This window comes from Semicossyphus pulcher, unplaced genomic scaffold (genome assembly GCF_022749685.1).
Source record: "Semicossyphus pulcher isolate SPU_LCO1_2020_fin unplaced genomic scaffold, fSemPul1.0.p SCAF_9, whole genome shotgun sequence".
In the NCBI taxonomy this organism is placed as follows: domain Eukaryota; kingdom Metazoa; phylum Chordata; class Actinopteri; order Labriformes; family Labridae; genus Semicossyphus; species Semicossyphus pulcher.
In genome coordinates, this window is record NW_027211770.1 from 4,566,660 (window position 1) to 4,583,017 (window position 16,358).

Genomic DNA, 16,358 nt, shown 5'->3' on the forward strand with positions numbered 1-16,358 from the left:
ACAAGATTGATGGATGGATCTAGTACTTACCAAATCATGGCCGTGTAATGATTCTCTGTGAGTAAGGAGTACGACCCAAAAAAAATGCAAATGCTCACTTGTTTTTATGTAAACAATAAAAATATGATATTTAGGTGTTCATGTTTTATATTGCCATATTTGTCTCAGAGGTCTTTGCAGTCAGTAAAGGCAGCACAGACACTGTGAACCCCTTTTTGTGCCTTCAACCAAGCATCTCCTCATCATACAATGGTTTGTGTGCTACTACAAATGTCCAATGCCTTCTCCAACACATACTCAAAGGCACTTTAGAAGAGGGGAGGCTGCGGGAGGGAGCGTGGCGGTGGAGCAGGTCTGTGAGGTATGAAGGGGCCTGGTTATGGAGGGCTTTGTAGGTGAGAAGAAGGACTTTGAACTGGATGCGTTGTTGAACAGGGAGCCAGTGGAGGGTCTGGAGGACGGGGGGTGATGTGTTCACGGGAGTGAGTGAGGAGAGTGGATGGGATCAAGAACGCAGAACTGGATAAGCAGTATAGATTTTGGATGGATGGATGCGCCCACATTGGCTAATGATTTCATGGGTTGTAGACAAATGATCGTACATTATTTACTGTAAAGTAAAAGTGAATGACAGCATGTTTTAAGAGAAGTGACTTCCAGTTTTCAGCTGGGACAAAACGCCTTAACATCATTAAAGAGATATGAATCATGTCGGTTTTCTTACATGTGTTTAGTTGTGTAGTCTGGAGGACTCATTGGGCCCAAGCATTAGCTAGTTTTAGAGGTTTATTAGAAATGATTAAATGATGATATATGTCTTTAAACCGCTGGTACAGCAACAGATGTTTATTCATGACATGAATGTTATAATGCGATACACGCTGCCCCCGACTGCCTCAGCTGCCTGGTGTTTTTAATATCTTTTCTGGCCTTATTGCTTTGCAAGGAGAATTCAATTAAATAAAATGTACAGTAAATGTACAGTGTAATATTTTGCAACACTAACCCTGAGTTTGTGTAACCTTCAGTTTATTAGAGCAGGCATCGAGTAGATCTACTTTCCTCCTGCAGCGACAGATACAACACGGGATGCCTCTGTGGCAGTGGAAGCAGGCCCACTCATTGCTCACTTAAGACATTACACAGTATATTATCTGCAGCTCCAGCCATTAGCCTAAAGGTACTTCATTTCCAGCGCAGCATTACGAGAGCGATTTTCAAAGTAGATAAACTGTTGATAGGCCAAGATCTCAGCAGTAATTACATCATGTTTTATAGTACATAATCCCTGAGAAAATGATGAGAAGCTGGATGAAAGTGTGCATCAATCAAATGTAACAAACCCAATTATTGTCAGCCCTCCCTTCTCTTCCTCACTGCTCACAGCCATCACACATCTCCCCATGACTCAATCCTGATATGGCAATTACAGCCGCAGAGAGTCTTTGCTAATAACTGCAATCCAATCACTTCACAGCACGAGGAAGGAAAGAAGGCCCGCGATAAATAATGACAACCCATAATTTACTTGATATTGTTATTTTTATGCTTTCCTCCTCAGTACCAGGATCGCATGTGGCTTCTATTTGTCACGCTATGAGACGCTTCCTCCACTGTCATGCTTCTCATGTGACACAGAATATGAGCCTAATGTTTGTAGGCGTGTATGCACGAATATAATCACAGGAGATATGATTAATAAACAGTGACAGATGTTCGGTGACTACAAAACCATGGTTCCAGGTCCTCTGCATGGGCCATATGGTTGTGCTTGTTTGATTAATAGCATTTCTGTTCCTACATTGAAGGAATAGTTTTAGGAAAAAGGCCTTTTCGCCGTCCACATGCACTCATATATCTGTGTTTAAGAGCTCCCATTATACCGTATTGGCTCAAATATAAGACGGGCGTTTTCAACTTGACATTATTCAGAAAAATGGACCGTCTAATATTTGGGGTCTAGACTTTTAAAGGCCAATATACGTTAAAAACAGTAGACGGCACCACTTATCCGTTGAGTAAGGGTAGCCCGGCCCTCCGCACCTTGGTTAAGCTCCTAGCAGGGTTCCCACGCGTCTTGGAAAACCTGGAAATTTAGAGACTAGTTTTCCAGTCCTGGAAACACCTGGAAATTGATTAAATAGACCAAATATCCTGGAAATAATTCATGTTGTCCTGGAAAATTTTAATTTACTTTAGCCCCTCACTCAGATTGCATACTTAAACCGAAGTGCATATTTTTGTTTGACACGTGACTGTTGTCAGGATGAGCTGTGCGGTATGACAGGTTTGATCTCACCTAGCACGCAATGTCTCCCCCTAGTGGTGGCTGTATTTTTAAACCCATTGCGTTTCTGAGTTTTGACCCTTTGAGGTTGCTGTACCTGGTTAGTGTTCAGTATTGAAGCAGCAGATTGTTAGCATTGTGAAGTGATTAGCTAATAGTTAAGCATGTAAAGAAAAATTGATTGTTTGTTAAGATAATATTATCGCAATGCTAATTTCTGTTAGCGCACAACTAAAACACGGGATCCTTTGACTTAAAATGACGTGATGACACATTCTGATGTCAGCTAGCCGGTAGTTTCCAGTCTCGGCTCCCAGAGCTGTCACATTCGCAAACCAGTCGTGCGAGTGATACAAGATTGGCGCCTTGAGACACTTTCTAACCAACTGAAAGACGATAGAACAGTCTGACTCCTGAATATGTTGCTATGTTCTTTCAGGTGTAACTTGGATAGATGTAGGCTTAATGAACGACTTCATTCCATTACATTTTGGAAGGGATTTTATCTTAAAAGGGGGGGTCGTCTTATATTCGGACCAATACAGTATTAAAATACATTCTTATATTTTTATAACAAATATATTGCGCAGATTTACACCTTTATCCCAGAATATGGCCCATAATGCATTTGGCTATCAGCTTTTAAAGGAAACACATCAACATTCTGAATCCAATAGCGCTCTGCGGGGACATATTTTGGCTGTGCAATTCATTTATTTTATTATTTTATAGTTATTCTATTTGTTTTTGTATCACGTTGGTAAAGTTTGTTTGTTTTTGTTGTTTACATATTTTAAGTTAATTATTCTTTGGAGCCTCTCCTTCGTCCTGAAACCAACAAGCCGTTTTGCCATTCAAAGGTCAGACCTTCGCCACGATTGGCTGACAGCATTTGGAGTGACCGCGTAGCCCCTCCCCCATGTGTGCGATCCCACGTGGGGAAGTGGCCGCACTGCACTGTCACTCCAAAGTTGTAGAAAACATGGCTGCTCTAAGATCGATTATTCGCCTTATATGTATGAGCCAGAATCGCCAGGAGGTGTCGGAATGGTACGTTGAAATCTTGACAATGACTTGACTACAAGCTGGTGCAAGAAGGCAGCCTGACGGTGAATGATGATTGGTCTATTTCTCATGCTGGAGCTATGTACAGTATATAAGTCTTATTTATTAATCCCTCCCCAAAGTCCTCCTATCGTTGTTGGTTTGCCTCTCTACGTGGAACTTTTTGATTTTAAAGATATTTAACAGCTGCAGCCACATTATCATGAGTTATCATGGTACTCTTTACACGTAAAATCTTCTTCTGATCTTGCAGATGTCTACAGATTACCAATGTGAATTTTTAACTAGTAACTTACCATTGTCTGCATTTTAACACTGACAGCCAAATGTAGTTCTCGCTCAGAAAAAATAAGATTCTTGTGTCCGAAACACAAACAAAATAGTTCAGCTAAATGTTAACATGGATTTTGGAACATGGATGGAACATTTTTTCCTGTAAGGAGACTTCCAGCTTTCAGTTGCTGATAAGATGAAATTCCTCTGTTATGCTGTAGAGCAGGATGTGAGGAAGAGTTTGTATCTTTTCTATTATTTACTTCAGCTGTGCAATCTTTCAATCAGGCTTTGTTAAATAAAACAAATGTGTGTCCTTTCTCTGAAGAACGTCAGCACGAACAGCGAAATCTGAAAATAGAAATGTGTTCAAGGACAAGATGTGAGGTAAAAAACACTGCCTCCATGCTGTAACCTTCAGAGGGTTTCAGCAAAGAGACAGATGTGGTAAAGAATGAATATATAGGACTGGAATCATTAATCACTGTTTCATACTGACGAATAAGTACTGTAAAGGATCATTAAGCTAAATGCCCGAGCTCTCAAACATATGTTGTTAGTGTAACATATCCTGGAGATTATCTGCTGCCTGATGCTGCTCATTTTTCTCACATGTCCTGAGGAGCAAATGTTGCCTTCAGCTGATCAAATGTAGGACATTAATCAGAGAGTGTAACAGGAAGACAACAACATGAACTGAAATAACCTCAACATCCACTGATATAATGTCTGCATGGCATCTGAATCAGTAAAAGTTTGTGGTGGTTATCAATAATATGCTTTTGTCCACATTAAAAACTATATTCACAGATACAGAATATTTTTACACCTCCGTAAAATTAAACAAGACGTTAACGGACCATTTCTCAACCCTGGCATGAAATGAAACTTCATTTACCACCTGTTACTTTTCTTATGACAACAAACGTTTCTCTGAATATAAAACATACAAACTTAACACCAGAACACCACCAGAGGTATCTTGTTAAAGGGAATATAATATACACCGATCAGCCATAACATTATGACCACCTGCCCAAAAATGTGTAAGTCCTCCTTTTTGCCACCAAAACAGCCCTGACCTGTTTAGGCATGGACTCCACTGGACCTCTGAAGGTGTGCTGAGGTATCTGGCACCAAGACGTGAGCAGCAGATCCTTTAAAGTAATGATCTCGAAGATTTTCTTGTAAATAAACGTCTATCGCCAAATGAGGTAACACAATGGCGATTGAGCCTATGGCCCACTGATGAAAGCCTTTGCATTGCAGTATATAGTATTATTATGGACTGGGTGTCTGTGGCGACATTCACAGAAAAAATCACAAGCGACGCCCAGTTAGTGACGCGTTCTCCATCACCCAGTAGTGGTTGGTCTGCCAGAGAGGGTAGACGGAGCTAAGTGGCTGCTTCTCCGGCTGAACAAACAAAGAAAAGATGGATGACAACAGATACAACTTCAACAAGAAGTGAAAATCAAAAGAAACAGAAACAAACTTGACGCTCAGATGAAGCAAACAGTCTAAAAAGGAAAGTGACCGTCAGCGAGGAAAATCAAGAGTTACAACCGTGACAAAGGGAACCAGCCATAGACGTCTGGATGAATTGGGAAGCGTCCTCCAGCAACATCCGTATATCGCCATTAGGTAGCCCAAGAGAATTAAACTGATATCTTTGAGATTGTCAGTTTATTCCCTGTAAGTTGCGAGGTGGGGCCTCCATGGATTGGACTTGTTTCTCAAGCACATCCCAAAGATGCTCAATTGGATTGAGATCTGGGGAATTTGGAGGCCAAGTCAACACCTTGAACTCGTTGTCGTGTTCCTTAAACCATTCCTGAACCATGTCTGCAGTGTGGCAGGGTGCATTATCCTGCTGAGAGAGGCCACTGCCATTAGGGAATACTGTTTCCATGAAGGGGTGTACTTGGTCTGCAACAATGTTTGGGTAGGTGGTACGTGTCAAAGTAATATCTGGAACCAAGAGTTCCCAGAAGAACATTGCCCAAAGCATCACACTGCCTCCGCTGGCTTGCTTTATACAGTAGCTCTTCTGTTGGATCGGACCACATGAGCCAGCCTTCACTCCCCATGCACATCAGTGAGCCTTGGCGGCCCATGACCCTGTCGCCGGTTCACAGGTTTTCCTTCCTTGGACCACTTTTGGTGGGTTCTAACCACTGCAGAGAGCTGCAGTTTTGAAGTTGCTCTGACCCAGTCATCTAGCTGTCACAATTTGGCCCTTGTCAAAGTTGCTCACGTCCTTTCACTTGCCCATGTTTCCTGCTTCCATCAACTTCGAGGACAATATATCCCACCCACTGACAGGAGCCATTGTAGAGCGATAATCAATGTTATTTACTCAACCTGTCAGTGGTCATAATGTTATGGCTGATCAGTAAGAAGTACCAAGGGCACATTCTATTTTTTAAACCTTGTAGCAGTTTTGATGAATTTCTTGGGGTGCCAGCCGGTATTTCAACCGACAATTTATTATTATTTTTTATATTTAAACCACTGCAAGGATACCTCAGTATCAAGAAGTACCCAGTTATACAGTAAATTAAACAAACACATGAAATGAGCCACAACAGAAGTAAGAGTCAAACCAAGCAACACAGTTTAGTACCAAAATATATTGAACAGAAGCAAAGCAAAAACAATTCAACAAAAGGTGTCCTTAACAGGCAAAATAACGCGTCTTGTGTCCTTAGTTCAACAACTAACAAAAATGAGCCCTTTTTTCAGTTCAGTTCCCATGGTAACACCACAGGTTTTGTTCCAAATATCCACAAAGAGTGAGCCCTCCTGCCAACGCACTCTGGCTCTCCGTTAGCTCCAACAAGATACCGAGTGAGACCTCTCACTGATCATAAACACTCTTTGGCCGAAAAGAAAAGCAGACAAACTCCTCCGACACAGTCAAAGTTACCTCCGGTACCGGGCCGTGAAGGTCGTCCTCCAGGGAGAATCCAGAGATGGGGTGATCCACAAGAATAATCCAAGGGATTAAAACAACCGCAGATTTTAATGGGGCTTAAGGATGGGGCAGCCACAGACGCTCACCGATGCCGACCTACTGTGAATCGCCATCTTGGATTAATGCGTCACCATTTTTATTGTTCGCTGGTACCTAATTTTACATATTTTTGGGTCTAAGTTACTAGTAGGTACAAGAAGCTCTGGATTTGCTCCTGTAGATTGCTTCAGCTATCAGCCAAGAAACAGGCAGGAATGGTTCCGATGTCATCTTTCAGTGCAAATGTGCCCAATCTTATTCTAAGTGTTATTCAGGAGATAGGCCTTTTTGTCAAGGTAAGGTGCTCCTTCTTCAACTAGAGACAGCCATTGGACTGTTCTTTTGAAAACCACCAGACTCCATTGTGAAACATCTTATTTTAACCTGCAGAACACCTGTTTATTTGGATTTGGTGGCTTTGGCTTTTTAAAGGGTAAGCTTGGTTTCGAAGCAACACAATATCACAAAAAGTAACCAAGCAATGCAGCGGTAGACCAGAAGCTCCTGTTTTCTGTAAGGGTAAAATTACTGCTTTTCAAAAAGGTCTGTCTCTGCAGCGATCCTTTCTGTAATGTGTCAGACACAGTAATCATTACATGTATACATGGGTGGACACATTGATACAACAAAAGAAACAATAGTTTTTCTTGTCTTTTGTACAGCAATAAATTGACTGTTTTAGTGAAGCTATAAGCTCCCATACGTACACTGAATATGCTCACTTTACTGCAAGTTATCAGGACTTGTATATTGTTTCTGATAGAAACTGAGAGTAGTCCGATATATCACACATCCCCAGTATCTTTGTTGTGTTGAAGCCAATGGGCCATCTTCCATCACACCCCTGCATGCTGAGAGCACCTGGATGATTGGCTTTGTTCTCAGCCACGCTGCATGGAAGGGAATCAATAACACTAAAATAATGTTTGAAAAGGACTCAAATAAGGCCACATCATTTGTTTTATCTCAGGCACAAAATCCATTGTTTTTAATTTGTAGAAGAAGAATGGGCCTGAACGTGTGTTTAAGGAGAGTCTGCAGAGAGAGATGGAAGTGCTATAGCTTTAATTGGGTTTGCTTTACGGAGATACTTGGCTTCTTCTTCACTCTCTGCTTTTAATTAAAGATACACCGGCCGCCGTCTGCAGCCAGGCTCGCTGCAGGAGACGGAAGGGAGTCTGTGTGTTTGTGTTTGTGTGTTTGCGTGTGTTCAGGGCTGCTGGGGAGAGAGTAATACTGAGGAGAACCTAAGAATGCTGTTATCTTTTAGTGATTGTCTTTAGTGATTGTCTTTTATATTTTTATTCATAGTTATGTTATTTATATAAATATATATTTTTTAATTTTTATTCTTTTTTTAAAACAAAACACAACATACATGACCAATACATAACAAACATAACACACCAAGTTACATTCCCAAAGTAAAGCACAAACACATAACATTTATACACCAAATATTCTCAGGTCAAACAACCCAAATTAAGTAACAATGTTTAAATACTAAAGGAAGTGAGGATTATATAGATAAGGTAAAAAAAAAATATATATATATATATATATATATAAAATAATAACAATAATAATAATAATAATAATAAAAAAACAAAAAAAAAACTCAATCCATAAAAAAAGAATTCTAATCATTATTATAAGAAATGTAACAGTCTGTCAGAACGATCCTGTCCAAAAACGAGAAATAAATAAAAGACAAAATAAAATAAATTACATTTCTACCAGCCTTCCACCTCAATAAAGCTCTTACACCTTTCCAAATGTTTTTTAACATCTCCGTTCATATTTGCAGTATAGCTTTCTAAGGTAAAATGATGTTTGATAAACATTCTGAAATTATATATATTTAAGGAGTCCACTCCAGCAGCTTTAAATATAAATCTTTTTCCTAACAAAATTAATAATATAGCAATCTGTCTCTGTAAGATCGCAAAATATCACAGAGAGAAAATCTAGTTTAAGGCACAGTTTCCTTCCGTTGCACATCTCTTCAACCTCCCTCCAAAAGGCAGACACAACATGACAATACCAGAACATGTGTACTGCTGACTCCGATTCCATACAACAAAAACGACACTCATCCGATTCAGCAATACCCCAAATTTTATTTTAATCTTATATTATACTATATTTATTTTTAATATTAAGTACAACGCAGTTTATTTATATTCTAAATCACTTAATAATTTAAGTAATAGATTTGGATTAAACCCCCTACATATGATGTACACATGTATGCTTTTTAACTCACCAAGAAATGTGTTAACAGCCAATAAAAACACTGAGCTTATTTATTTCTAAAATGACCCCAATAACTATAAAATGTATTTCTTACTTGTTTTGTCCATAAAACCCAACCTATTCTCATTCCTAACCTGTAAAGTGAAACAGTATTTAACATGTAGTTAATGTTATGAAATGGTAGCACTTTGGTTAGCTTTTAGCAGCTTATTGAAATTCAGGAAACAGATCATGGTTCCAGTTCAAAGAACTAATGTGCATATGTAGTTTTGTCCTAACATAAGGTGCTTAATAAAGGGTCCACTACAAGATAATCAGGCTGATTTTGGGCCTGATTTCCTCCTTCAGACAAAAGTAGTATTTTCTTGATGCTTTGAAAGATAATCTCTCCACATGTTCCCGAGGACAGCCGAGCACACACTCTGTGTAATGTCACATGGAATGAAACAGCCAATGGGGAAGCAAGCTGACTGAAGCCGGAAGCACAACAACTGCAGCCATGGCAGCAAAAGCAAACGTGCAGCATAAAGTATCATCACCCCTCTCTAAAGTCTCGTTTGACCGCCAGAGATTTAGTGAGATTTCTAGCTGTGAGAGTCGGACTCTGGTTGTTGGGGAATGACTCTGTTAGTGTGTGCTGTGCTGTTTGGGTCATATCGTTTCTCTCCACACACTACAGGAACTAAACTGTTCAGTCTGTCAGTATCTGTCGTCATGTGTGGCTTTCTCACATTTTACACATCTGTTAACATTTTAAACACCTTTTAGTGCGGGCCAGGCTTAAGCTGCCCTCTTTGAGGAGTTAGGAGTGAGAATGTGAAGTGTTTAACTGTATTTAATCTGCAGATGTTGTTAAAGACGTGACAGTTTCATCAGGTCTTTAAACACTTCTTGGATTTCATTTGGCACATTTCTTAAGATGGGTCCTATTTGAAACAAACAAAAAGAAAAATTGAAAATGATATACTGTATATTTATAGGACATGATTATGTTTGTGTGTTGCTCAGAGAAGATAGAAGATTACAATAGTAACAGTGGCTGTAAATATATAAATATGACCATCTAAAGAAACAATGTTATCCTCTTTATATATGGATTTATATGATATAGCTCACTGTGATATGTACTGTGATAACATTTGTCTCCTCTGGGACACCATATTGCAGATTGCACACAGTGCATGAGCAGTACATGTACTGTGTGTAATCTTATTGGGTTATATGCTCATGTGTCAGATTATGTTCTTCTCTGGGTTGTGATGATGCGATTAATTGGGATTAAAGTCTGTGAAAAGAAGCAGGAGAGCCACGCTGGTTAATTCAGACCCTGCCATTAAAGATTCTTTTGAACAGCGGCTCTTTTGAAGCTTTAATTCTTTAAAAAATAGACATTCATACATCTCTACTGGTCAGCTCCGGCCTCAACCAAACCAGAGTCAACTTACTGCTTGAAATACTGCATAATTTGAATGAGTGGAGCAGAAGCTGAGTAATGATCGAGCTGAGTGAGTAATGCCTGGCCCGCACTAAAAGTTGTTAAAAGCCTTAACAGATGTGTAAAATGTGAGCGAGCCACACATGACGACAGATTACGGCAGATTGAACAGTTTAGTTCCTGTAGTGTGTGGAGAGCAACGATATGACCCAAACAGCACACAACACACTAACACATTCATTCAACAACCAGAGTCCGACTGGTCAGCTGCAAATCTCACTAAAGCTGCTCAAACGAGACTTTAGAGTAAACAAACATGGCGGACGACGGGCAGGAAGAATTGGTGATGATAGTTTTTGGACTTTTTACTGAAAATTCAGGCAGAAAAAAGAACAAACGTGGATGAAGTGGTGGAGACGACGTGAACACGGGCTGGACATGTTACTTTATGCTGCATGTTTGCTTTGGTCGCCATGGCAGCGGTTGTTGTGCTTCCTGCTTCAGTCAGCTTGCTCCCTGACTGGCTATTGTTTGGGTCCACCTGATGATCCACAGAGCGCATGCTCGGCTGTCCTCGGGGTTCCCCCCACACAACAGGACAACGAATCGTAAATATTGAACATGTTCAATATTTGAAATCGGTGCGGCCACAACGTTCTTCCGAGCAGATCGGGGGAAGTAAAATCACTCTTAACATCCCTCACACCACAGGAACATCTGGAGAGATCATCTTTAGAACCATCAGAACATCAGGACTTTGCTTGCCATTGTCAGAGGGGGGAAGCGGGCCCAAAATCGGTCTGATTATCTTGTAGTGTGTACACCGCTTAAAGCATTTACCAATGGTTATCTACTTGTCTGGAACTGTCACAATCACAATCACTAACCATGTCTACATTGCAAGTAAATGTTGTGAGGTTCAGCTCTGAAGTATTTTTTGAACTCTATAAAGAGAAAGATTTCTCTCATATTCCATAAATGTATTAAATCCCCTCCATGCAGCGTTTCCTCCTCCACAGATGGAAGGTAAGAGCTTTGATGATGTCCAGGAAGAATCACAGGTACTGCACAGTTCCAGCCAGAGATGCTCTTTGTTAATGTGCCCGGCGACTGTTTATGATAATTACAGTCTTTCACAGTTGACAGAAGGTGAGAGGTCATAAGCTGCTAATGGGCTCACAATGGCTTCTTTGTGCTCGACATGCTAGATAACAGTTGTTCCACTCGTTAACATGGCAGCAAATAGAGAGAGGGAGAAAATAGTCGAATAATAAAAAGAGGAAGGAAATGATCATTTAAAGGGGCTGAGGAGGAATTTACTGTTGCCGGGGTCAAAAGGTCATTTCAGACAGACAAAAACAAATCTAAAACAAAAGCAGAATTGTTTAATTATAAGCCTCTTCAAATATAACGGACAGTATGTGTTTGTATGTGCAAGGTTGGGTGCGATCACACTGCAGATATAAATAAAGTGTCAGTTTACATCACCTACTGCTGGGAAATCAACTGGCAAATTAAACCAGCCGAGTAAAAACATTTGGAAATCATGTACGTTTATGAATAATATTAAATGACAGGTAAGAACCCAGCAGCCAGGAATGGTGTGTGTGCAGAGAAATACATTTCCACACATTTTGTTCAACAGTTTAAAATAATAAATAAGATAAACTTTATTGTCCCTGAGGGGAAATCTGACAGTTGAGCTACATACATCTACCTTTACTAAAATAACATAACTAACAAAAGAGATCAATAATTGATGAAGACACAATGAGAAATTAAATAAAAAAAGAGGATATTAATTATTTAGTAAAAAACCCTGTGTGATCAAAGGTAAAAATACAATTGCACAGATACATGGGTTAAGTTTAAATAAGTGATCTTTACTCCATCTAAAGCCCTACATGGTGCACTGTAGCCTCCCCATCACAGGGGACACTATACTTAATGTCAAAACACAACAACAAATTAAGGGCCTGTGTCCACTAACAGTGTTTTTTTGCACTTGCACTTCCTTTTCCCTCGGGAGTGATCGTTAAGTCTGTTGTAAATCACTCTGTATTATTAATGTTTGCTTTAATTCAAGGAAATGTTACAAAGAAAACAACAAAAGGAATCGTGTCCTGGCGTTAGCAGCAGCTCTACACCTGGAAATTGTACCCTTGAAAACACGAAAGGAATAACTTCTCTGCCATTGTCGTTGACAAAGTTGATATCTCAAGTCCCGCCCCTTCTTGATTTTGATTGGTCGGTGAGGGAGAAGTGACATTGACGAGCGCAGTGGTCTTCCAAAAGTTGAACTATTTTCAACTGAGAGCGCTGCGACTAAAAACAGCTGATGTAAAGAATGTTTTTCGCGCTGAGGACACTGAACTGCATCGGTTTGTTTAGAAAATAGGCGCTGGACACGGGCCCTGATGCTGTCCTGCAAAAGAGATCTCAACAATCCTTTCTAGATTTCTGACGATGATAAAGATGCCATTTTCAATAAGATATCTCTTGGGAATTATTTTGCCCTAATATATATTTATATATCTTTAAATAGGAAGAAGACATGGATGTACTTTTGATTCCACTCTGGGAAATTGTGGTGTTACAGCAGCAAGGGTTGTAAGGGTTAGGGTTAACAAAGCAAAGAACGTAGCAACGAGAATACATACAGCATAAATATACCCTTACACATAAATAAATTATACTCAGTATCATAATATAATAACAATATAAAATACTACACATGGAGGTAGAAGTGTTGATGTGCAAATACAATGTGCAATGTTAAAGAGTCAGAGTTTAGAGTAAAATAGAGAGTATAGATTTGGCCTAAAGCCTAAAGCAAAGGTGCATCTTTACCTGTGAGTCTGCTTCAGTAAAGTAACTAATATTCTATAAATAACTGACTAAAAACTCACCAGTTTCACACTCTAATATTAACAGTATCAGTGAGTGTTGTCCCTCTGCACACAGCAATAAAGATCAGAGAAAACTACCTGTGTGGATTTTCAAACACTGACGCTCTCATCACCACTGAAACAGCAATGGTTTCAGTTACCATGGCAATAAGAAGAAAGGAAAACACCCCTCCCACCTTGGATTGTTGGATGTTGGAATGAATGTGTAGGAAAAGAAAAATGTTGTATATTCATAGTATCACCTGCACAGTACAGTGCTGTCACGTCTGTGTGTTGGTGTCTTAAACAGGAGCTGATCCAACAGCTCAATACAAGTATTTCTATTTTAATTGGCTCCAGTGTGTGTGCCTGTTTTTAATGCCAGGATCATGGAGGTCTACTTATGGTCACTATGTGATCAGAGATGTTCTGCAACTGTTCAAAAAGCCAAATGATCAGGGTTTGTCTGTAAGAAAGACCTCCTGTATCTTTCTGTGTCATAGTTTTGCTTGGTATTTAGTCTTCATTTACCCATTGTATATATTTTGGTTTGGCCAACAGTGACATATGTTCCCTTATGTGATAGTCAATGTTCATTTAACAGTGTTATTTTGTTATATTAAAGTGAATCTAAGATTGGCATGTAAATAAATGTCTGTAAGTCTCTATCTACCGCTGAATAAGGTAACACAATGGTGACTGAGCCTATGGCCCACTGATGAAAGCCTTTGCTTTTGCAGTATATAGTATTATTATGGACTGAAAAAATCACAAGCTACGCCCAGTTAGTGACGCGTTTTCCATCAGCCAGCAGTGGTTGGTCTGCCAGAGAGGGTAGGCGGAGCTAAGCGGCTGCTTTTCCGGTCTCTGCAAGTGTTGCAAGTAAACAGTAATCTACTATGGCTGAACAAACAAAGAAAAGATGGATGACTACAGATACAACTTCAACAAGAAGTGAAAATCCAAAGAAAAAGAAACAAACTCGACGCTCAGATGAAGGAAACAGTCTAAAGAGGAAAGCGACCGTCAGCCAGGAAAATCAAGAGTTACAACCAGAGCCAACCGTGAACATCTTTCACTGTTAGGTGGCGCCCATGTAAAACAACTGACTCTTTGGGAATCTACACAACATAAAGGTTGCTTACATATTATGTGGAGAAAACGAAACAGCCAGTTAATGAAATCAAAGTACTATTTTTCAAACAGAATTGATGTTTTTGATTCGGAAACATTATGGCTGACAGACATGACACGTCAATTGCTGCTGACTTATTTTCCCTGATTAACAATGAGTAACTTCAGGCAGAAACAGTTTCCATCATATTATTTCTGCTCGAATGTGTTGGTACAGTACATCCTTGTATGTTCCACTCATGTCCTCCTTCATTCACATGCCGGTTCAAACAAACGCTCGTGTGTTTTGGTGTTTGTTCTCTTCACATCTCAGGCTCTCTGTTATTGATCTGTGTGTGGACAGTGTTTTCTGCTCTTTCCTCATGATTACATCAGTATCTTTGCAGCCATGTAGCAGCTGAGGTCTAATGTAGTAGCACACGAGCTGTAGTCGATATGACACATATTGAGCTGTGTCAGCAACTATATACTGTTACTGTGTGTTTAAAGTGAGGCTTCCCTGTTTCTATATTAGGGCAGAAGGCAGTTTACTATTGCAATAGGATGAAAGGAGAGGCGGGCCTTCTGTCAGTTTACAATGTAACAGTTAGGTTAATGACAGCTAACGATTCAGTGGTTGCCTTAACAACAGTTAAAAAAAAGGCTCAGCGAGCGGCTCTTTTTTTAACCGTAGTCTTACTAACTAAAAAGGCAGTGCGGTGCGCCTCGCGTTTTACAGCCTGCAAAATGCGCTCTGTCAGATCTGGTCCTAAAGCCCAGTTCAGATCAACGATTTGCAACGCAAAACAAAACATTGCAGAGAGAGTTGCAGCGCTGTGAACTGGTTATTTGCAGAGTGTCTAAAGACGTTGCCTCGAGTTGCAAAAGATTTGATTGTCAAATCTCCAAATGCAGTTTTAGAACTGAATGATGTACCTATTTCACTTCAGCCAATCAGGAAACAAAATAAATTGGCATAGGCACCCTGTCTCTGGCTCTGCAGTAGCCAAGACAGCTCCAGATCCTCTCTTTCCAAACTCTCCGTCTTTGCCGTTAATTAATCAGTGTTACAGCTAACAATGTGAGCATGTCACCGCCATCCACTTCTTTATATAACGATAATAGAAGTCCAGCTAGCTAATTAATGTAACCTCGGCCTAATTCTAATGTTATGTAGTATTAACTAATGTTATACCATTAACGCAGAAGTAGTGGGGTGTGTCAGTGTGTCGTTGCTATGGAGACGGTCAGCTGCGTCTGTGCGCATTGCGTTTCTTTGATGTGAACGGCCCAGTTGTAGAACGTTAACGATCAGATGTCGAGGGATTCTGTTGGCAGCCTCAAATGAAAATAATATCTGTACCTGTAACTATTGTATTTGAGATATCTACAGTTTATTCTATAACTTGTTAAAATGTCATTTTAGATGCCATAAAGTGAATTTATAGATAGATATGTACGCAGATATGTAATGAAAAAGGCACATATCGAAAAGGAAAGATGAATTAGCGTATTTTGGATGATGATATCTGAATTGGTTCGATGTGTGTGTGTGTGTGTGTGTGTGTGCCAGATGTACTGGAAATGAAATATAACAAGAGAAAGTCTATGTATGAGAGTAAAGAACATTTGACTTATGATGAATTTGGTTTGTGTGGTTTGTGGTTTTCAAATGTCAGATATCATGAATAAAAACACTAATGTTACACATACTTTTATTGTAAGGGGCAACATTTTTGAACATATTTTTACCACACCTGATTACATTATATAAAAAACGTCATATAAAAACTGAAATAAATAAGCACACAAAGATTTTATCATTAGGTTTTTATCAGATAAATAAAGCAAACAGACACATCGTTCTTAGTATTTTGCCTCAGAATCTTTTTATTCTCACTGTGCTGCAGTGAAATCATTATGCTCAACATCTGTCTATTATCGCCGGAATAAGGCGTATTTCTGATATACTGCCGCAGCAGCCGGTTTGTTTGGCTGACACTCGGAGTGAAAAGAACAAACTGT

General features: G+C 39.7%; 1 protein-coding gene across 2 annotated transcripts in view; it reads left to right on the plus strand.

Annotated features, from left to right (window-relative positions):
• grik2 (glutamate receptor, ionotropic, kainate 2) overlaps nt 1-16,358 on the plus strand; it is a 264,962-nt gene that overhangs the window by 174,649 nt on the left and 73,955 nt on the right. The gene's annotated exons all lie outside the window — the stretch shown is intronic.